Genomic DNA, 22118 nt, shown 5'->3' on the forward strand with positions numbered 1-22118 from the left:
TTAAAAATAATGTCATCTAATATCTACTCTGTAAGAACTAAAATTTTCCACATTGTTCCAAAACACATTTTTGGATCTAGGGCCATATCAAGGTTAGTATATGACAATTGTTCATTTTTTTAGTGTTTCTAGCCCAGAATAGAACTATTGTTCCTCCAAAATATCGACTTTGAATAGTCACGTGTTCTTTTAGAAACTCACATTTTTTGATATTTCTGATTTTATTTTCATGGTGTTTTTAAATGTTTCTTTCATTTCTTGTAATTCCTGTAAACTGGTAATTGGGTCTAGTACAGAGATCGGCAAAATTTTCTCTGAAAAGGCTCAGATGGTAAAGTACTTAATGCTCTGTGGGCCATAAGGACTGGAATTACTCAGCTCTGCCTTCAGAGAGCACAAGCAGCCATAAACCTTAGTAAACAAATGGGTATGACTTTTTTCCAATAAATCTTTTTTGCAAAAATGGGCTGTGAGCTGTAGTTTGCCAACTACAGAGGCTAGAGATGTGTCTAGAGGGTTCAAAAGATCTTTTATGAAATCTTTTGGAGGTGACATAGTGCATTGAAAATTGCTTTCTATCAGAAAGTTATAAATTTATTGAGTCATTTTCGTCCCCATCACGGGCCAGAGTAAGTACTCCTCAAATTTAGTTACAATCTCATGAATATTCTGTTACCTAAAAACTAAATTGTAATGTTATATTATAATTTTTATATTAATAAAAATGGGAATGATACAGAAGTAGATAGTATACATGAATACAGGCATATAAATAAACACATACATATAACAAGCGTAGAGAAAACATGCAGAACTACTATAGTTTATGTTTCTGGAATTGGTCTCAAGGTTGTTGTTAAGACCTGTGGTTTATTTCTTCAAGATCAGTTTCCTATTTCTCTGTCCTCAGGCAAGTTTGACGTTGACATTAGTTTTGCAGTTCCCCCAGCAATGTTGTGTTATTTCTGGATTATCACGTCAGGCGGTGGAGAATTCCAGGATCCTCCATTTAGCTTTTCCTACCATACTGGTCCTCACGCTATGGGTCAGAAAGCTAATTTAAGGGAATTCCGCCAATTTCTATATTCCAATTACACCTTTAGGAACTGAGGAAATAACCACAGGATGTGCCCTTGGTTCAGCCGGGTCTAATAAGAGTTCAGTGGAATTAAGACTTCATCTATCACCTGATGGCATAAGCCTCCACTTTGACTGCAGGTGGGCCACAATGGTATTTTGGATCCCCAGAAATTAGTGTCATCTTAAAGCCTGTTTGGGTATTTCCTTTTCCCCAATGCACATTCACTCTAGTAAATGACTGCAAGTTCCTTTGTAGAGGGTTGGAAGGATGATTTATACCACAGATTGTGGCGATGGTGGAGGGTCTTTCCTTTGATGAAGGGGTTCTAAGTTTGTGAACTGATCAATGTCTTGGAATTGGGTAGTGGGCTGTGTTTTTCCACTGTAGTGGCTTAAGTCAGATTTTTGGTTGCCAGACTTGAGATTTCTTATTACAAACATCAAGCAAAATTTTAGCACACAAGCTGGCAAACTATAGATGCTGGGCCAAATCTGGCTCTTCACTTGTTTTTGTAAGTAAAGTTTTATCTAAACAACCGTTTTCATTTGTTTGAATATTGTCTGTGGCTTCTTTCATGCTACAATGGCAGAGTTGAGTTTCACAACAGAGATTATTTAGCCCATAAAGCTTAAAATTTACCATGTGGACTTTTAGAGCTGGATTTGTTGACCCCTGCTCTAATAGGCTGCATGTCTATTTCATTCCCAGGAACCAGTTAGCCTGGGATCAGTTAACCACTACTAAAGATGTCAGCAGGCCAAAGCATTCTGAATCCTGCTTCATTCCCGCTGCCTCTGATGGTTTATGTGCCACGTTGTCTTTGGAGACTGAGTGCTGCCTACTTGATTTCTACTACTCTGGGTTCTCATCATTCCCAGTGAAATCAGAGAATTCGCCTCAGTGATGGCATCTTCTATAGTCATGTCTGTCCTGTAAAGGAAAATACACACAGAGCTTTTCAAGAATGGAGGTGTTCTACTTATTAATCTATTTCTCAATATCTTTGTGAAGGGAGAGTCTTCTTCCCTCAGCACAGAATGGGGAATGGGGGCTGTACACACATGGTCAATCCAGTGTCACATTCACCCTATCACATTTTGCTGGGGAAGCTCTGGCATGTCAGCTCATTACTGTAGGCCCCCGTTGAGTCTGAGTTTCAGTCTAAGGAAGTAAGCTGTCAGAGCCATTCCCAGGTCCATGAGCTAACATATTAAATCCGGACCGTCTATTCAGTACACCCATGTCAGTGAATCTGACCCAATCTATTGTTATATCCCACCCTTCTGGGTCTAGCACCCTTAGCACATGAAATTTTCATCACATGTACTTGATCTATGTTTGCATCATGTAAAAATTACTGTTGAGAAAGTAGATGCAATATCCAAGTTTTTCCAAACACATTTAAGTTTTCAAATAAGTGAATCTAGTAACAATTTTAAATATAAAACTTATTTAAATAAAATAAAGAAAGTTTAAAATCCTGTTTTCCTAGCTGCATATCAGGTGCTCAACGGCATATGTCGCTAGTGACTACCGTAATGGACGGCGCAGGTCGACACCAGCTTCTGGTCATATTTGGGAGGAAGAACAACCTCAGGAGATCAAGCTTCTAAGACAAACCTACCTACATTCAAGTTCTGGTTCTCTGTTTCCTAACTGGATGATGCTGGACCAACTATCAGTCCTATGCGAATCTAGCTTTTTTCACCTCTTTTTTTTTTTTTTTGAGGAAGATCAGCCCTGAGCTAACATCTACTGCCAATCATCCTCTTTCTGCTGAGTAAGACTGGCCCTGAGCTAACATCCGTGCCTATCTTCCTCTGCTTTATATGTGGGACGCCTACCACAGCATGGCGTGCCAAGCGGTGCCATGTCCTCACCCGGGATCTGAACTGGTGAACCCCAGGCCACCCGAAGCAGAATGTGTGAACTTAACCACTGCGCCACCTGCTGGCCCCCTCAGCTCTTAAATAGAGGTAAGGATATCTATTATAAAGGGTTCTTATAACAATTAAGCGAGCCTATATATGTAAAGCTCCTAGTGAGACTTCTGTCATGTACTGGTTTTCAGTAAATGGTAATTGATTTTAACACTCATGCTATAGAGTATACTGTTCTTGGTTAATTCCATGTATATCATCTATAGAGAGATGGCTAAGGTATGTTTGATGACTAATAAGTAACACTTGTTGATTAATGATTGATAAGACACAAGACTCCAGATAACTCTGTGTCAAGAGTGACAAAGATTGCCATATCCACTTAGATTCATAAGTTGCTCTTAAGGGATCTTGGGATCAAACTTCCCATCAGGCACATTTTAACACCGCTGTCTCAGGATAGCAGCCATTGATTTGACCCATGGTAAGTCCTTGTTGATTCTCATTTTTAGAGTATGCTAAATGTCACCCCTGCATAATATAGAGTCCAGTGGTCTGGGCCTGAGCAGTCATGCTGCTGGTTCCTTTAGGAGCAGCTGAAGTATGCCAGAGAATGCTGTGATTTAAGTGAGCTTCCTGGCACGTGTGCTTTGGCAATCAGCGCTGCACAATCTCATTTATGAGTTTTATCATCTTGGGCAAATACAACATCACATTTCTCAGGGTTTTAGTTTCTGTACATGTGAAATAAGATTATTCTCCTTTTCCACATGGTCAGCATGGCTTGAAATCCCCTTTTCCGGATCCAGGTGAGACTGGACTACTCTGGCATTTGATGGCAGTTGTGTGTATTTGTGAGAGATTGCTTGAGTGTGTAAGGATATATGGGAATCTCAAACTAGGATGGAATGACTTTCAGGTAAGTAAATCTGGGACATATGGTCAGTCTGCATTCTGATGTATTCCTTCTTTTCCCTGAGATTTTCTTTCTAGGGATCCTTTCTCCCTTCATGAGGAAAACACAGAGGCTGAAAGGCTGGTGTCTGTCTGGCTGAAAAATTGTCATGAGGTAAGAAAAAAGCATATCCTACAGAATGACATACTGAAATCCAGCAGGTGGGTACATTCCTTCTAGGCATACCTGTGTCCAGAGCTTCCTAAAGCAAATAAAGCCCCACACAAGGACTGAATCTCTAGTTGAATTTCCCCCAGGAAGTAGAACCTTGCCTATTGAAGAGGAATTATCCAGAAATTAATCTCAGTAATCAATCTTGAACCTCTTGGATGCCGACTGCATGTTTCTTGCTTTCTGCATGCTCTGACAGATGGTAAAGAAGATGTAAGTGTCCTTTTCTCAAAGAATTCAGTCATTCTACACTGTTATCAAGTGTCTGTATTGTAGAGAGCATTGTGTTGCAATGGAGGGAAAAACACAAGAAGACCTCTTGTTTTGTTATTCTGAGATAAGGTCTTGTTTAAGAGATGCCGTTAAAGCCATATGAGTGGAAGAGATCAGCAGTGAGTGAGTCTAGATAGAGAAATGGGCCTAGAACCATAGAACTCCAGGAAGATAATGAGAGACTTCATAACCCTGGATAGGTATTGGGTCTTCCATCCTCATTCCCCAGTGAACCTCGCTGGAGATATTTCTTGGCTAACCACCAGCATGTGTGTGATAGTTTAGGATTCAGTGACCTTTGATTATATGGCTGTAGACTTCATCCAGGAGGAGTGGATGTTACCGGACCTCACTCAGAAAAACCTATGCAGAGACGTGATGTTGTAGAACTACCAGAACCTGGTCACAGTAGGTAAGGATGACATCATTCTTCGTCACCTCTCAGAGAACAGATATATGTTATGTACTTACTGTGTTCCAGCATCAGTGATGCCAACTCTGAATATAATGGCAAATAACAGATACATAGTCCGTGCACTAATAGGGTTTTAATCTGTTGTGGTGGTTGTGTAAATGTGTTTCTAGGAGCAAAAGCAACACCATCACTCTGTTAGGAATTTACTTTCTCAGACTCCACTTTTGAGATGCTGAATTATAAAGCTGGGCTTCTTGCTCCATCATCTTCTGTGTTTCAATAAGCCTTTCAGATGATTGTGATGTACTCCAAAGTTTGACAACCACTGCTCTAGTGGTTTCCCCATCAGAACAAAGATCTCTTTGTCTCATTTCCTTTATTTCCTATTTGAATAAAGTCTCAGTGCTTTGCAAATGTGTACCTACGTCTGAGTTTGGCTTTCATGATTTAGAGATAAAAATTTTTTTGCACAGAAAGAGCATGTTCACCTTTTTAATCCTTTTGAAATAATTTTACTGTTTTCTTTAGAAATAGAGTTCCCGATTCGTGGCAAGGTTTGTCCCCTCTTGCATGAGCCTTTCTCATTAACGTACCTTTTCCCGTGGACTGGGTATCAACTGTTCAAACCCAGTGTGACTACTTGGTTGGAAAAATGAAAATAATGGAGGACACTGGAGAGAGGAGTCCTCCAAGGCGAGTGTTTGTGAAGAACCTCACCAGTCAATGAGAAGTTTGGTATCTGTGAAAATTTAATGTTGAAAATTTGAAGATATAAGTGTCTTAGCAGGCTGAAGCCATTGGTCTGTGAGGGTTTGGGATCTCTTCAGCTTCCCTTACTCTTAATTTCTGTCTACTCAAACTGCCAGGATCCCACAAATGATCTGTTCTATTTCTTAAGTTTATTGTTTTGATGTATCTTCCTAGTGAAGATATTTCCCAGTCATCTCCTGTGATATACTTCTGGTACTGTTCAACAAGTGTTTAATGTTTTTATTGAGGCAACATTGGTTTACAACGTTATATAAATTTCAGGTATACCTCATTTTGATCTCTGTGTAGATCCCTTAATGTTTTCCACCCAAAAACTGATTACCATCCATCACCAAACACATGTGCCAATCACCACTTTCGCCCTCCTCCCTCCTTCCTTCCCCTCTGGTAACCACCAATCCAATCTCTGTCTCTGTGTGTTTGTCTGCTGTTGTTTTTATCTTCTATTTATGTGAGATCATACAGTAGTTGACTTTTCCCCTCTGACTTATTTCGTTTAGTATGACACCCTAAAGGTCCATCCATGTTGTCACAAATGGCAAGATTTCATCATTTTTAATGGCTGAGTAGTATTCCATTGCGTATGTATACCACATCTTCTTTATCCATGCATCCCTTGATGGGTACCTAGGTTGCTTCCAAGTCTTGGCTATTGTGAATAATGCCGGAATGAACAAAAGGGTGCATATATCTTCACGCATTCATGTTTTCATGTTCTTTGGATAAATACCCAGCCGTGGAATAGCTGGATTGTATGATAGTTCTATTCTTAATTTTTTGAGGCATCTCTATACTGTTTTTCATAGCAATTGCACCAGTTTGCACTCCCACCAGCTGTGTATGAGTGTTACCTTTTCTCTACATCCTTTCCAACACATTATTTTTGTCTTGTTAATTATAGCCATTCTGATGGGCATGAGGTGATATCTCACTGTAGTTTTGATTTCCATTTCCCTAATATTTAGTGATGTTGAACATCTTTTCATGTGCCTGTTGGCCAACTGAATATCTTCTTTGGAAAAATATCTGTTCAGATCTTTGGCGCATTTTTCAATCAGGTTGTAGTTTTTTTTGTTGTTGAAGATGTATGAGTTCTTTATATATTTTGGATATTAACCCCTTATCAGATAAATGGTTTGCAACTATCATCTCCCAGTTGTTAGGTTGTCTTTTCACTTTGTCGATGGTTTCCTTTGCTGTGCAGAAGCTTTTTAGTGTGATGCAGTCCATTTGTTTATTTTTTTTCTGTTGTTTCCCTTGCCTGAGTAGACATGGTACTTAGAAATATGCTGCTAAGACTGATGTTGAAGAGTGTACTGCCAATGCTTTCTTCTGGGATTTTTATGGTTTCAGGTCTTACATTCAAGTTTTTAATCCATTTTGACTTAATGTTTGTGTATGGTGTAAGATAATGGTCTATTTTCATCCTTTTGCATGTGGCTTCCAGTTTTCCCAACATCTTTTATTGAAGAGACTCTCCTTTCTCCATTGTATGTTCTTGGCTCCCTTGTTGAAAATTAGCTGTCTGTAGATGTGTGGGTTTATTTCTGGGCTCTAGACTCTGTTCCATTGATCTATGTGTCTGTTTTTGTGCCAGTACAATGCTGTTTTGATTACTACAGTTTTGTAGTGTATTTTGAAATCAGGATGTGTGATACCTCCAGCTTTGTTTTTTTTCCTCAGGATTGCTTTGGCTATTCAGGGGTTTTGTTGTTTCATAATTGTTTCATATGAATTTTAGGATTATTTGTTCTATTTCTGTGAAAAGTGTCACTGGAACTTTGATAGGGATTGCATTGAATCTGTAGATTGCTTTAGGAAGTATGGACATTTTAGCTATGTTAATTTTTCCAATCTAAGAGCATGGAGTACCTTTCCATTTCTTTGTGTCTTCTTCTATTTCTTTCAACAATATTTTATAGTTTTCAGTATACAGGTCTTTCACTTCCTTGGTTAAATTTATTCCTAGGTATTTTATTCTCTTTGTTACAATTGCGAATGGGATTGTATTCTTAATTTCTCTTTCTGTTACTTTGTTGTTAGTGTAGAGAAATTCAACTGATTTTTGAACATTTATTTTGTATCCTGCAAATTTACCTTATTCATTAATTATTTCTAAAAGTTTTATGCTAGATCTTTAGGGTTTTCTATAAATAAAATCATGTCATCTGCAAATAGTGACAGTTTCACTTCTTCCTTTCTAATTTGGATCCCTTTCATTTCTTTTTCTTGTGTTATTGTTCTGGCTAGGACTTCCAATACTATGCTAAATAAGAGTAGTGAAAGTGGGCATCCTTGTTTGGTTCCTGTTCTTAGAGGGATAGCTTTCACTTTTTCTCCATTGAGTATTATATTAGTTGTGGGTTTGTCATATATGACCTTTATTATGTTGAGGTGCTTTCCGTCTATACCCATTTTATTCAGAGTTTTTTTTTTTAATCATAAATGGATTCTGTATCTTGTCCAGTGCTTTCTCTGCATCTATGGAGATGATCATGTGGTTTGTATTCTTCATTTTGTTAATGTGGTGTATCACGTTGATTGATTCGTGGATGTTGAACCATCCCTGCATCCCTGGAATAAATCCCACTTGATCATGGTGTATGATCTTTTTAATGTATTGTTTTATTCCATTTGCTGGTATTTTGTTGAGGATTTTTGCATCAATGTTCGTCAGTGATATTGACCTGTAATTTTCTTTTTTTGTGTTGTCTTTGTCTGGTTTTGGTATCAGGTAATGTTGGCCTTTTCGAATGAGTTAGGTAGCCTCCCCTCCTCTTCAAATTTTTGGAAGTGTTTGAGAAGGATAGGTATTAAGTCTTCTTTGAATGCTTGGTAGAATTCACCAGGGAGGCTGTCTGGTCCTGGACTTTTGTTTTTGGAGACGATTTTGATTACCTTTTCTATCTCCTCACAGGTGATTGGTCTATTCAAATTTTTTATTTCTTCTTGATTCATTTTTGGAAGGTTGTATGAGTCTAAGAATTTTTCCATTTCTTCTAGATTATCAAATTTGTTGGTGTATAATTTTTCATTGTGGTCTTTTATCTGTTATCTTGTGGCCTTTCATGTTTCTGAGGTGTCTGTTGTAATTTCTCCTCTTTCATTTCTGATTTTATTTTTTGGAGCCTTCTGTCTTTTTTCTTGGTGAGTCTAGCTAAAGGTTTGTCAATTTTTAAAAATCTTTTCAAAGAACCAGCTCTTCATTTCATTGATTTTTTTCTATTTTGTTTTTAGTCTCTATTTCATTTATTTCTGCTCTGATGTTTATCATTTCCTTCCTTCTACTGATTTTGGACTTCATTTGTTCTTTTTCTAGTTCCTTTAAGTGCACTGTTCGATTGTTTATTTGAGATTTTTTTTGTTTGTTGAAATAGCCCTGTGTTGCTATAAACTTCCCTCTTAAAACCACTTTTGCTGTATCCCATAAATTTTGGCATGTTACGTTTTCATTTTCATTTGTCTCCAAGTATTTTTGGATTTCTTCTTTGATTTCATCATTGACTCAATTGTTGCTCAGTAGCATTTTGTTTAATCTCCACATTTTTGTGGCTTTTCCAATTTTCTCCCTGTTGTTGATTTCTAGTTTCATACTGTTGTGGTCAGAAGAGATGCTGGGTATTATTTCAATATTCTTAAATTTATTGACACTTATTTTGTGGCCTAATACGTGATCTATCCTGGAGAGTGTTCTATTTGCATTCAAAAAGAATGTGTGTTCTGCAGGTTTTGGATGGAATGTTATGTATATATCTGCTAAGTACATCTGATCTAATGTGACCAAAATGTGGCTAATTTAAGATCAATGTTTCCTTGTTGATCTTCTGTTTGGATGATCTACCCACTGGTGTAAGTGGAGTGTTAAAGTCTCCTACTGTTATTGCCTTACTGGCTATTTCACATTTGATGTCTGCTGATAGTTGCTTTATATATTTAGGTGCTCCTATGTTGGGTGCATAGATATTTACAAGTGTTACATCCTCTTCTTGGATTGTTCCCTTTATCATTATGTAGTGCCCTTCTTTGTCTCTTGTTACGGTTTTTGTTTTAAAGTTTATTTTGTCTCATATAACTTTCACTACCCCAGCTTTCTTTCCATTGACATTTGCATGGAGTATCTTTTTCCATCTCCTCACTTTCAGTTTGTGAGTGTCTTTATGTCTGAAGTGTGTCTCTTGTATGCAGTCTTGCTTTTTTATCCAATCAGCCACCCTATGTCTTTTGATTGGGACATTTAGTGCATTGACATTTAAAGTAGCCCTTGATAAGTATGTACTTGTTGCCATTTTGTTACTTTTTTTCTTGGTGTTTTAGTAGGTCTTCTCCGTTCCTTTCTTCTTCTCCTACTCTCTTCTCTTGTGGTTTTATGGCTTTCTTTAGTATTATGTTTGGGATTCTTTCGTGTATTTATTACAGACTTCTGATTTGTGATTACCATGAGGTTCATATATAATAACCTATATATATAGCGATCTGTATTGAGTTGCTGGTCTCTTCAGTTTGACTTCTTGCTAAAAGTTCTACTCTTTTACTCCCCTCCTCCCACATTTCATGTTTTTGATATGATATTTCTGCTCTTTTCTGTGCTTGTGTATCCATTACCTTCTTATTATGGAACTGGGTAATTTTAGTCCTTTTGTCTTTTGACCTTCATATTTGCTTCATAGGTGGTTGATCTGCTACCTTTATTGCATATTTGCTTTTACCAGTGATTTTATCTTTGTTGTTGTTGTTGTTGTTTTTGAAAATTTTCATATTTCTATTTGTGGTCTTTTCTTTTCCACTTAAGTTCCTTTGGCATTTCTTGTAAGGCTGGTTTCTTGATTATAAACTCCTTTAGTTTTTGCTTCTCTGGGAAACTCTTTATCTCTCCTTCAATTCTGAATGATATCCTTGTTGGGCAGAGTATTCTTGGCTGTAGATTTTTTCCTTTCAGCACTTTAAATATCTTGTGCCACTCCCTTGTAGCTTGTAATATTTTTGCTGAGAAGTCAGCTGACATCCTTATGGGATTTCCTTTGTATGTAACTTGTTGCCTTTCTCCTGTGGCTTTTAGGGTATTCTCTTTATCTTTAATTCTTGACATTTTAATTTTAATGTGTTTTGGTGTGGGCTTCTTTGGGTTTATCTTGTTTGGTGCTCTGTGTGCCTTCTGTATGTGGATGTCTGTTTCCTTCCTTGGATTAGGAAAGTTTTCAGCTATTATTTCTTCAAATAGATTTCTGTCCTTTTGTCTCTCTCTTCTCCTTCTGTGGCACCCATACTGTGGATGTTGATACACTTGATGTTGTCCCAGAGGTCCCTTAGACTGTCCTTGTTCTTTTTAATTTGTTTTCTTTTATCTGTTCAGCTTGGGTGATTTCCTCTATTGTTTTGCCCAGCTGATCCATTCTTCTGTATCATCTAATCTGCTATTGAGTCCCTCTAGTGAATTTTTATTTCCCTCATTGTATTCTTCATTTCTGATTGGTTCTTTTTTATATTTTCCAATTCTTTGTTGAAGTTATCACTGAATTCATCCATTCTTTCCCCAAGATCAGTGACCATCCTTATGACTAGTAGTTTATACTCTTTATCAGGTAGATTGTTTATCTCTATTTCATTTAGTTCTTTTTCTGATGATTTATCTTGTTCCCTTGTTTGGAACATATTCCTTTGTCTCCTCGTTTTGCCTCTTTCTGCTTATATATGTGTATTAGGTAGATCAGCTATGTCTCTTGATCTTGGAGAGGTAACCTTATGTAAGAGATGTCTTATGAGTCCCAGCAGTGTTCTTTCCTCTTGTGCTTTTTTCTCGTCACCAGTTCCAAATGTTCCAGGAGTGTCCCATGTGGGCTACATGTGTCCTTCTGTTGAGGCAGGATTGCTCTTGCTGTAGGTGCACAGGGAGGCTAGGCTGTCCCCCTGGCCAGCTGGTCATAACGCTCAGCTGTGTGTGGCTGCTATGGTCCCTTCAGTCACTTTATTGGGCATGGGGAGCCCTAGTACAGTTGGCTGCAAGGTCTAATAGCACATTCCTGTTGCACTTTTTCTGTTAAGTGAATAGGCCCCCAGCATGGCTGGGTGCTAGGCTCAAGGTCTTAAAATAACTGTAGGCATCCAGCCTGCAAAGCTGTTGTCAGCTCTTTCAGGAGTGCAGGTAGGTGGGCCCAGCCCTAGGCATGGCAGCACACAATTTTTTTAGGTATTGAAAGGTGGGGCTGATCTCCTATGTGGTTGTTGGAGAAGCACAAGTCTGCTGCTACTGACAAGCCCCACTGACCACAGGCACACACACCCTGTCAACAGAGTCTTGTCCCATGTGCATGCTCTGACCCACTGAAGTCGACCCACTCACCTCATTGCAGAGGCCCCATGCACTCTGCCAGTGTAGGCCAGCCCCTCATGTATGCCCTGCCCCACACAGGTTGCTCCACTTGCCCCACTTCAGAGGTCCCACACAACCCACTTATGCAGGCCCACAAGTTGACAGAGGTCTTGCAGTTGAGTGGGGCCAGGGCCTAGTGCAGGCTGTCTGCCCTGGCTGAGCTGGATCAGATCAGTGCTTTAATAGATGGGGCAGACCCCTGCACTAACAGGCCAGGGGAAGAACTCCAGTGGTATCTGACAGCGTCTGTGTCAGCATATCTGTACTAGGTTACAATAATGGCTGCCACTAATATCTCAGTCCCTAGGGAAGTGGTCCCAGCCTGAGGAGGTCTTACCTCTCACCAGATGCAACCAGAGCCTATCAAGTGGGCCTTTTTTCACCCAAAGACAGTGCGTTTTTCTTTCTGGTCATTTTAGGTTGCTTTCCAAAATGGGTGAATTTCTGCATGGGCCTTTTAAGAGAAGGCTTTTCTTTCCCCTTATGTTCAGTAGGTTTTCTGAGGATATTCCCCATTGTTGTTAATAGCTGGCAAAGCCAGATATTGTGACACTCAACTTGGTTGTGCTGAGTCTAAAAGCTGCTTATTGTGGCAAAGCTCTCCCACTCAGATCCCTTGCTCCTCTAGGAAAACTTTTGTACGTTAATATTGCTCCCAGCTGAAGTGCCATGGCTAAAGTGTGGGATTTTCCTCTCCAGAAGGGAATTTCTTTCCCTTCCACCTGAGTCAGCACTGTCCCTTGTTGTGAGTTCTTTTAATATAGTCGTTCAGTTCTCTTTCAGGGGTAATTATTCCAAGAGTAGTTGTAAATTTATTGCATCTGTGGAAGGAGGTGAGTTCAGAGTCCTCTTATGCTACCATCTTCCTAGCAATCCCTGACACAAAGATTCTAAAGAAAATATATATAGAGAGAGATGAACCCTCTCTACTTGAGCAGAAATCAGATGTTTGTTGAATTCAGGCATTGAATAGCTATGGCTTGCTCTGACATCAATGGACATCAATGACATCAATGGAAGAACTCTATCAGTGTAAGAGAGACCAGAGGGATTTCCGACTGTATGGCCAGGAGCAGCATGATGGGATCTGCAGATGTACCCAAAACAGAGCAATTTCTTTCATGGCCAGTGCTTCTCCAGGGAATTTTTCCTGAAATGATGATGATGTGATGGTTTGGAGATGATGCTGGAAACCAGAGGAATATCCCCATCATCTTATTCTTCTTAGAGCCAACTGTCCTGATACAGCATGAGGCCTCTTTGGTAGGTAGCTTCAAAGATGCTCCCAGTTCCCTCTGCCATGTGTATTCACACCCTTGTATATACCCATTCCTTAAGTGTGGGATGAATGTAGTGACTTGCTTCTAATGAATAGAATTTGGAAATATGTGGGTTGTCCCTTTCCATGTTAATGTGTAGAAAGACTCACCTTTCATCTTGCCTGCTCTCTCACCGGCTGGCTCTGATGGAAGCCAGCTGTCATGCTGTCAACTGCCATTGATGGAGAGGCCCATCTGGCAAGAAACTAAAGGAATCCTCTAGCCTGCAAGGAATTGAATCCTACCAACAGCCATGAAAGTGAGCTTGGAATCAGATACTCTTCTAGTCAAGCCTTGAGATGATTGTAGCACTGGCCTACACTGTAAATGTAGACATTGCTGAGACCACTTGAAGTATTTAACCAAACCATCAAATTACCAGATAAATATGTCAAAATAAACAGTTGTTATACATCTACTGGACAGAAAAATTAGAACCTGGATGTCATTCCAAGCAGCAAAAAACATAAATCTCCAACACATAAAACTCAAAACTTGAAACCAGCACCATAAAAATAAAAATAGGAAGTCCTCCTTACAGATTCAAACCTTAACTGAGAACATAGAAATACTATCAGATTCTTGGTATAGAAGACCTAATTGGCTCTAAAGTGCATGATTAATTCAATGGGTTTGCAGATAGAAAAATCACATATTACTTTCTCTAATTGAGGAAAGTGTTTTTGGATTTTATAAGATAAGCAACTTGGAATTCAGAAGTGAGGAGTAGATGTCACCCTTCTTCTGAGAAGAGGAAGGGCCTAGATTCTTCCAAGTACATTCACTTTTCTCCTTTTCCTCTTCCATTAAGTTAGCAAGTCCTCAGAGATTGGGATAATATGGACCAATCTGGGTAAGCGTATGCTATGGACATTGAGCTCTCAAGGCCATGCTACTGTGAATAATCAGGCTGTTCTTTTCAGTCCATCAGTTAGCCATCTCCAGTGCAGTGAGCTCTATACATGTGTTTCCTCTTCTCAGAGTAGTTGAGTAGTTGTCTGCACCAAGAGGCCCACACCTATCTTCCTGCCAGTCTTGAGGACACAGCCTCAGCCCCTATCCAACACAAGGTAGGAGACGGGCAGCCAATTTGCCTTTCTCTGCCTGGCCCCAATAGATACACAGCACAGCCCAATGAATGCCAAGTGCAGTGGGATACACTGAACACAGGAAGAACTGGACCAGCATGGCTTCCTCATCATCAAGACCAGCAGGACAGTTGGTACAACCAGAGGTGAGGACACCAAAATGCGAAGACTCAGCTCAGAGCCCTACAAAGTTTATACTGTTGGTTCTGATGGAGATCCTAGAACTCTGATTTAGATTTCTATTTTCCTTCCATACTTGTTCTATCTCCGATAAACATCTTCCCCACCAGAGCAGGAAATAGGTCCTTCTAAACTGTCTCCTAAGCACTCAAAATTATCATGAAGGTAACGATGGTGACAATGATTAAAATGTTGCAGTGACCACTGTATCACAAACCTTTGCCTAGGGATTCCAAGTGCCAGGTGCTGGGCTGTGTTTTGTATGTAGCTTGTTATCTTTGATCTACATTACCAACCCCAAAAGAGAGCAACATGCATTGTTATCCTTTTAGAGTTGAGGATAGGAGCACATTTTGGTACAATTTTTAACGGGCTTTGTGATGGAAAGGGGGCAAAATCAGGTTCGAATCCAGACAGCAGACTCCATAGACAGGGCACCTAGACAGTATTCCAGCCAACCCAACTTGTGTGTCTCTTCCCTGTTACTCCAGGAAGAAACACCAGTTCACTGTGCTCCTCCCTTTGGGGTTTTTGTTGACCACAGCAAAAGAGCAGGGGGTCGAACCTGCTACATCAACTACAGGAAGGATGGCTGAGATCAAGGTGGGGACCACAGAAAGAGTCAGCTCCTGGCAATTCTTGTTCCTGCTCCTGGATTTTGTTTCACTGTCTGCTTCCTCCTCCATTCTTATAATTTAACCCCTCTTGATCTCTAAGGAGACATGAAGTCAGGATATCAGGTTCCATTCTTAGTCAGGAAACAAGAAACAGTTAAAAAGTATACCTCGAGAAATTTATGAGAGACCTCTGGACCTCTGCTTAAACTCTCTGAAGTGCAGAGAAACTGAGTGAACAAGTTCTGTGGGAGGCCTCAGAGACCTATCATTTAATTTTCACTCCATCTGTTCTACCAGTTAGCTGTGTGACACTGGGAAAGTTCTTAATAACTCTGAGCCTCAACATTGTTATCTGAATTGATCTCCAGTTGGTACAAGTACGTTGAGTAAGAATTAAACCAAATGAATACTGAACATGTGACTGAATAGGTGATGGATGCATATAGTAAGGACAAAGTAAATTTTAGATATTATTATTATTATTATCAAGGCTAAGCACCATCTATCCAATGAAAACATTCTGTGGTCTGAAGATTTGGTTTTCTTGAGATCCTGAGAGAACATTTTATTTTTGTCCTGATACAGGTAGATTTTGAATACCTGGAGGGAAACAACATAATCTCCTCCATTTCTGATTCCTCAGAGCCTATCATAGCCTGGCATAGAGTAGCCTACAAGAACAGCAACAATCTCAGTTGTATATTGAATAGACCCTTCCTTGGTTCTCAGAAACAAAGCATAGGCAATATGGCTTCTACATATTGGGCTCTTTCTTGCCTGTACGTTCATTCCTTCCAGTGATGCTACATAGGACTAGACAAAAGATAAAACAGCGCTTGTATCTATGCCATGGATTTTCTAAGGAAATGATAATTTTCCATTTAATAGAACCTACAACATTCAATTGTTAAAAAAAAATTGTGGAGATTTTTGCAAAAATAAAAAAAGAGAGACAGAGGAAGGGAAGTCAATATTATTGTGTGGACTGAGACACATGTTAGGATTTCCATTCATTCCATGAAGGAATTCCATGGGACATGATAGGTTTCTAACTCTCTGCCATATAACAGAAGAAGTGGTCATTAAAACTTTCTTGGGATTGTGTTTCATCAATAAGCCCACTATTCCAATAATGATTCTAATTGATTTAAAACCATGAGTGGATATTTATGAAGTACAAACTTCTGTTATATGCCACACATATCCTAGAAATGAATATTATTCTCCGCATTTCTAGGTAAGGGTTGGCAGCACAGAGAAGCGGAGAGATTGACACAAACTCTACGTTTAGTGGGTGAAAGTTGTGGGACTCAGACACAGGTCTCCTGCCTGCTACCCCAGGGCTCTCTCTTCTTGAAGAGAGAGGAGTGATTCTTTTCTTTCGAAACCTGCTGTAGTCCCCATGAGCAAACAGAAGCAAAATCATACATTCTTTCTTTTGGGATTCGGGGAGTTCATTTGCAAATTAGGGGAATGGGTCAAGCGGTTTACAGGGGACATTAGTGCATGAATATTCTAGATCACAGGATTCTCTATAAATAGTAATGCATTTTGCAGCCCGTTTTGGAAATCTGAGCTATGGAAATATTATTTCCTATACAACATGAGAATTTTCACCTGGACCTATCACAGAAAGACCATTGCAAGACAGACTTGAAGGATCTTTCTGATTCTATACCTGGTCAGTAAGAGCATGTAGTTGATTTTGTCTAAATTTTCTATTGGGAAAATAAATGTAGAAAATTAATAGTAAAATTGCACACGTATTAATTTTTACAACTCAGACAATTATCTTGCATGCATATATCTTATGGAAATGCTCACGTGTGTGGTATGGAGATGGACGTAAGAATTTTTTGGAGAATATTGTGATAAGAAACTGAAAGATAAAATAGGTTTATCTCTCAGGTAATACTACACATCATTTAAACTGTTTGAAATAGATATGTGTACTTTATAGAGACTTAACATACAATATTTTGGTAAATGAGAACTTCTCAGGAAACAATATGTGCATTATGATACTATTTAGGTAGGTTCTCAAGAAAACTGTTTATGAATACATAAACCAATACTGATATAATAAAACATTGAAAGGAAAATACACACACCAAATTAATGACAGTGTTTTCCTTTGGGCAACTGAAGTGCGAGAGAATGGGATCATACAAGGATAGCAAAAACCCCTCAATTTTTATCGATAATAAATGTCGATTCTGAAGCAAGTATGATTAAATATTTACATGTTTAATGTGAGTAGTAGGTGATAATGATAATAATAAGTAACATTAATGGAGCATTTACTAAGTGCCTGGCAATGGTTCTCTACCCTGCCTTTGTATTAGTATGACGAAAGGGTTTATGTGTAGAGATTCTGATTTAATTGGTTCTAGGTTGTGACCAGCACATCAGTCAATTTTTAAAGATTAACGGGTAATTACAGTGACCAGTACTGAGAATGATTGTCTAAGTACTTTGTCATTATTATTTATTTATTTATTTATTTATTTATTTATTTATTTATTTATTTGTTGGTGAGGAAGATTCACCCTGAGTTCACATCTGTTGGCAATCTTCCTCTTTTTTTTGCTTGAGGAAGATTAGCCCTGAGATAACATCTGTGCCAAAATTCCTCTATTTTGTATGTAGGATGCCTCCACAGTGTGGCTGATAAGTCGAGTAGGTCTGTGCCCAGGATCCAAACACGCTAACCCAGGCTGCTGAAGCAGAGCACATGGAACTTTAACCATTTGGCCACGGGGCCAGCCCCTATCATTATTATTTTATTTAATTTATAGCAACTCGATAAAGTAGGTTCAGTAAATATACCCATTTTACAGATAAGCAAATGACCTTGGTGTTTGTAATAGTATTCTCCGTTCTCTTTGTATTTGCATTGTTCCCAAATTAAATCAGTTTTTGACCTACCAAGAGAAACGAAGACCTGATTGCCTTCACATTGCTGAATTTAGGAGAAATGCAATACCTCTTACAAGGAAAGATTGACTTAAAAAACTCTTAAGCTGGGATAAGGAGACCATCTTAAGGTTTCAGACCTGGATTTGGTTCTAAATTTCTCACTTACTAATAAGACATAGGATTTGAGGAGAAAACAACCCTTCATAAATGTTTAGGATTAGAAATATATTTAAGACATTTTACCAAGCCAGTACAACCAAAAACAGCAAAAAGAGAAGTTAACCTCAGACATTTCCCTAAGATTGTGTAGCATCGACAGAAAATAATGTGACAAAAAATGAAAAATAGATACAGAGTGTTCATCAAAAGGTAATAATTGTTTAATCATTGGTGCATTGTAAATGAATGCCATCTCTGGAATCAGCGATGGTATATGACTTTGTGCATTTACCAAAAACATGTTTATCAAAATGTTAAGTCCACCAATGCCAGATACTTATATATTTGAGTTATATTTGAAAAGGCTTTGACCAAACAACCCACATGTTTCAGTGAACACTTATATCCGTGGACGATGAATATCATACAATCAAATAAAGATGAAAACCCATGAAGATAATTGACATTAAAATGCTGATTATGAACAGTCTGTTCTAATTTAGAATCCTGCTAATGAGGTTTAGCTCTTCTAGGGCTACAGTCCAAATTAAGGGAATATTTTGCATGGCATTTGGATGAGATAAAGTACATTTGACTGCTACTTAGTGCCCTTTAATAAGATTTTTTTCCTTAAAGGGAGAAGGATATTTCTTATTCTATATTTTTCCTTCAAAAGCAGGGGGCAGATACTTTACTGTGTTCATGGATTTGTTGTCTCAAAATGTCCTTGCTTATCTAATATTCTTTGGCCCAGTGGCTCTAAAGTGGGTGTATATAGAAACAGGTGAATAGATCAGACATCAGTAAGGACTGAGTTCTAAAGAGAATTCACAACTGAAAAACAGTGTTGAAGGTAATGGGGTGTAAGGTCCTCAGGTGTGAATACTTTAGTTGTGAAATGCTTGAATCCAAAATATGAGTATTTAGCTGGATACCTCTATACTCATTTTCTTCATTCAGCACTGTCTTCTTTTTCAAAAGGTGTCCCATCTAGAGGGAACAATAGAATCTAACACGTGTCTCAGAATTCCTTCTCCTGGGCCTCTCAGATGATGCAAAACTGCATCATCTTTGGACTGTTCCTGACCATTTACCTGGTCACCATGCTTGGGAACCTGCCATCATCCTGACTCTCAGCTCTGACTCTCACCTCCACACTCCCATGTACTTCTTCCTCTCCAATCTGTCCTTGGCTGACATCAGTTTCAGCACAACTACAGTCCCCAAGGTGCTGGTGAACCTCTGGACACACAGAAAATCCATAAGCTATGCAGGCTGCCTAACTCAGGTGTCCTTTCTTTGCCTTTCTATATGTTTGGATTATTTACTCCTGGCCATGATGGCCTATGACTGGTTGGTTGCCATTTGTCACCCCCTGAACCGCCCCGTTATCATGAACCTCCACCTCTGTGGTTTGTTGGTCCTGGTGTCACTTTTCATCAGTCTTTAGGACTCCCAGTTGAACTACTTGATGATGTCACAGCTTACCTTCTGCACAAATGTGGAAATTCCTCATTTCTTGTATGATGTTCCTCAACTCCTCAAACTGGCCTATTCTGACACCTCCACCAATAACATTTATTTTCTTGGTGCTATCTTTGGTGGTGTTCCACTCTCAGGGATCCTTTACTCTTCTACTTGATTTATTTCCTCTGTACTGAGAGTTTCATCATCGGGTGGGAAGTACAAAGCCTTCTTGAACTGTGGTTCTCGCTTGTCAATTGTGTGTCAATTGCTACACAATTGTTCGTTTGTTTTATGGAACAGGGCTTGGAGGGTACCTCAGTTCTACTGTCTCATTTTCCTTGAGGAAGGATGTGGTGGCCTCAGTGAGGTATACTATGGTCATGTATATGTATACTTGTATGCTATGTATACTTATGCTGAACCCCTTCATCTACAGCCTGAGGAACAGAGACATCAAGAGTGTCCTGTGGAGGACTGTCAGAAGAATAGCCTAATGTCAATAACTGTGGTATCTTCTTTGGTTCATAGGACTGGAAAAAGCGGAAAAATCAAACATGTGCACCAAGAAATTCTGAATCTGCAGTCACATAATGTGTATGTTCACTCGGATCCCTGCTTTCTTTTTACACAATTTTCCCTCGTAATGCAGCTCGAATGAAGTTGGGAGATTATTTTGGACTCCCCACTTAAGTCATAGCCCCTCCAGGGTTATGCATAATACATCAGTATACACTCTCACTTTCCTTACATATTACCCAGGACTATTGGTCATGTGCAGTCTTGTTTTTATTACTGCAAAATAATCATAGCACTCTCTTTCTTGTTATTTATTGTTTTTATACTTGTTCCATGATTTTTTTCTACTTTTTAGGAGGATCTAAATCCTACATTAAGGACCAAGACTTCTACAATATTTTTACTTCTTAATGATCTTGGTTAGATTCTTGAGCAAATAGGGTGACTGTTTAATTTCCCATCCAAACCAGGGTAGTATTTTGAAATTGAAATAGGACACTATTAACAGTGAGTTTGAATAAATTTTTATCAACTGAGACTTTCCTAGGAAAATTGGGATGTATGATTCCCAAGGAGAAGATGGGAAATGACAACCAGAATGAAGGCAAATCCCCATTTTCCTGATAACTCTTCTTCTCGTTCTATCTAATATCTCCCCAATCATATCATATAGCCAGACACAAGGGAACACAGAGTGTCCGATTCCACTCATAGGAGGTCCATAGAGGAGTCACATTCATAGAGACAGAGTAGAATGGTGGGTGCCAGGGACTGGGGGAGGCGCATGGGGAGTTAGTGTTTAACGTGGACAGAGTTTCAGCTTTGCATGATGAAAACTTCTGGAGATGAAAGTGGTGATGATTGTACAACAACATGAAAGTACTTAATTCCACAGAATTGTACACTTAAAAATGGTTAAGATAGTAAATTTTATGTTATTTTACCACAATATAAAAAAGAAAGATCTCCTGTCAAGAATGAGGGACATTTTGCTCCAAATGTTAGGTGTGTTACTCAGCCCTCAGCAATCAATCAAAATAGGGATCTGCCTCAGCTGGAGAGAACCACCTTAACCAAGGCCATGCCTCCTTCCTGGGGCAGCCCACATCCAATGACTGATGCAGGGGTATAAACATTTGGCCCCTTTGCCCCAATTCCAGCCAACTCCAAGGGATTATCCTGGCTCCAGAACTTTCTAATGGTTTTCAGTGGCCTTTGATTGGTTTCATCTTGGCTTGACTTTTTCCACTGCTCTTCCTTGCTACAAAGAGTTTGCCAAATGGAATAATCTGAAGGAACAGTCCCAGCAAGATTGCTCTCATTTTAGACACCAGCTACAACTTCAAGGGTTTCCAGGGCCACCCTCCCGTCAGATCAGTTGGGTACAAATTTGGGGACTCCCTCACATTTGACAATTCATTAGAATGATTCAAACCGAGGGGACTCCTTCAGGTTCAATTACGCACTAGAATGACTCACAGAACTTGGGAAAGTGTTGTATTTATGATGACAGTTTTGTTATAGCAAAAGGATAAAATTGGAAGCAGCCAAAGGAAGAGACACATGGGGCATACGTGCATGGATGGGTCCCATACATCCTCTCTCCATGGAGTCCAGACCCCAGGCCCATTACCTCCTCCTGGCTACAATATGTAACAATACTCAAGGAATATTGCCAACCAGGTAACTCATCTGAGCTTCAATGTCCAGAATCTTTATTGAGGTTTAATTACATAGACATGATTAGTTGAATTATTGCCCAAATCTTGAACCCAATTTCTAGCCTCCCTCCCCAGAGTTTGGGCTGATATCACTTGGCCCAAAGCTCCAACCCTTTAATCACATGATTGGTCTTTTTGGTATGGCCAGCCCCCATCCTGAGTCATCTCACTAGCATAAATTACCAGGTATGATCCACCAGGGGCCACCATGAATAACCA

At 39.2% G+C, this 22118-nt stretch overlaps 1 pseudogene; it reads left to right on the top strand.

The window, feature by feature from the left end:
* Nucleotides 1–20156, top strand: part of LOC103563667 (olfactory receptor 7E178-like) — a 31281-nt pseudogene extending 11125 nt beyond the window's left edge.
* Nucleotides 20157–22118: the final 1962 nt, after the last annotated feature.

The sequence above is a fragment of the Equus przewalskii genome, chromosome 6, assembly GCF_037783145.1.
Source record: "Equus przewalskii isolate Varuska chromosome 6, EquPr2, whole genome shotgun sequence".
Lineage (NCBI taxonomy): Eukaryota > Metazoa > Chordata > Mammalia > Perissodactyla > Equidae > Equus > Equus przewalskii.